Source organism: Nicotiana attenuata, unplaced genomic scaffold (assembly GCF_001879085.1).
Source record: "Nicotiana attenuata strain UT unplaced genomic scaffold, NIATTr2, whole genome shotgun sequence".
Classification (NCBI taxonomy): domain Eukaryota; kingdom Viridiplantae; phylum Streptophyta; class Magnoliopsida; order Solanales; family Solanaceae; genus Nicotiana; species Nicotiana attenuata.
Window position 1 is genome coordinate 139,841 of NW_017673266.1, and position 2,308 is coordinate 142,148.

The following is a 2,308-nucleotide window of genomic DNA, read 5'->3' on the forward strand; positions in this document are numbered from 1 at the left end:
ACCCTTCTCTCGCGTTCGCGATGAGCAAATTCCTCATCAGCGATTTCAAAACTCATTCTAGACGGCCTTTAGTATAATTGTCATAACTTTTTGCACACAACTCCAAATGATAAATGGTTTGATGTTCTGAAAACTAGACATCAAGGTCTATAATTTCATAGGTTTCTCATTTCCTGAGCCATTATATTGAGAGATATAAGCTTCCAAAGTCAGCCCTGTGCAGCAGAGATTTTCAAATCCCCCCCCCCCCCCGGACAGCCTGTAGTGTAGCTACCATAACTTTTTGTACACAAATCTAAATGCCAATTAATTTACATTTCTGAAAACTAGACACAAAGGGCTACAACTTTCATGTTTGGATCATCTCCAAATTCCTTATAGATTGTGAGATATGAGCCTCCGAAGTCAGACCTATGCAACCGAGATTTCCTTCTTCGCGAACACGAAGAACAAACTTCCAGAGGCCAAATTCTTCTTCGCGAAGGCGAAGAACAACACCAGATATCAGAAAATCAGCATCCAAAGTAGCCCAAAATGATCCGAAACACACCCGAAACACACTCGAGTCCCCCGGGACCCCAACCAAACATGCCAACACATCCCATAACATCATTCAAACTTGTTCCAACCTTCGGAACGATCAAAACAACATCAAAACATCGAATCACCCTCGGATTCAAGCCAAAGAATTCCAAAACTTCCGAATTCTGAATTCGCTCAAAAAGCCTATGAAACCTCGTCCGAATGACCTAAAATTTTGCACACACGTCACAAATGACACAACGGACCTACTCCAACTTCCGGAGTTCCATTCCGACCCTTATATCAAAATCTCACCTATCAAACCGGAAATCGCCAAAATTCCAATTTCGCCAATTCAAGCCTAAATCTACTCCTGACCTCCAAAACACACTCCGATCATGCTCCTAAGTCCCAAATCACCTAACGGAGCTAACCAAATCATAAAAATTCCAATCCGAGATCATATACTAACAAGTCAAAACTTGGTCAACCTTTCAAATTTTAAGCTTCAAGCTGAGAACTATTCTTCCAAATTTATTCCGATTATCTTGAAAACCAAAACCGACGATTTACATAAGTCATAATACATCACACGGGGCTAGTCATGCTCGAGAACTGGCGAGCGAAGTGCAAAAGCTCAAAACGATCGGTCGGGTCGTTACAGATAGAGAGAGACGTAGAGAGAATTCTCAATTTTTTGCAACAACATCCAATCCAAACAAACAATGACTTTGGAAAACCCAAATTCGAATTCAAAGCTTCAAAGCTTTTTAATTGTTGTCAATGGTGGAGGGGTTACAGATTTTCGCTGGTTTTAGAAGAGGAAATAGTGGGTGATTGAAGAGGAAATCGTAGGGTGTGGTTTGATACGTGGGTGAGGGAGTGGGATTTGGAGGGAGAAACTTGGGGGAGTGGAAATATACGATAGAGTTAAATTTTGAGACTAATTAATGCCATTAAAACTCCTAAAATGTACATAAAAGTAATTAGGTATATAAAAGGTAATTATATTAAAAGTTAAGTATGGAGGGCAATATAGTTTACTATATATGAATGTAAAAATCCCAAGTTTTTATAACTACACAAGTACTCTGGATCCTATTTTGAGTTGTTTAGGACCACAACTCCGTGCCCAGTCAAACAGGTTTACATAAATTGGAACGGAGGAAGTACTATATTTCACACAGTACCCGTGATCCAAAAAAGGAAGAATGTTTTATTGGTGACTGTACCATTTCTTAAAAATCAAATTGACGTCAAGTTGTTTTTAATTTATTGTGAGAAATTACTCGTTTTGCAGTATTGGCCATTACTACTAAACCTTTTCGTGATATTACCAACACCACTTTCCACTTCCAGATAGTGGGTTTTCTATGGACTGGAAGGTTAGGCCAAAACTGTTATGTGTCCATTAATGTTTTAAAAGTGTACAATATATAACGAAAAGTTCTGAATTCAAGGAAGAAAGATGAATATATATAAAGAAAAGTGGCGGGCCTGTAATTTTTTAAGTCTCTTAGCCTTCAATTCAATGAATATTCGCCAAAATGACAAAGCTGAGATCGACTTGAAGATTTTTAAGGTACTAGGATCGAATTTCTTAAAATTAACTCAACTTTATTTACTTTTTCTACTGCAAGTCTGCAACTAACGTGTACTAGTTTCTAATTGTATTGGATTGTTAGTGCTACATCCGAAAAAGTTGTAAATATATCACTACTAGAAATCCGGTAAAAAGCGACCACAAAAAGCGACCAAAGTTGGTCGCTTATAGGCCTAAAAGCGA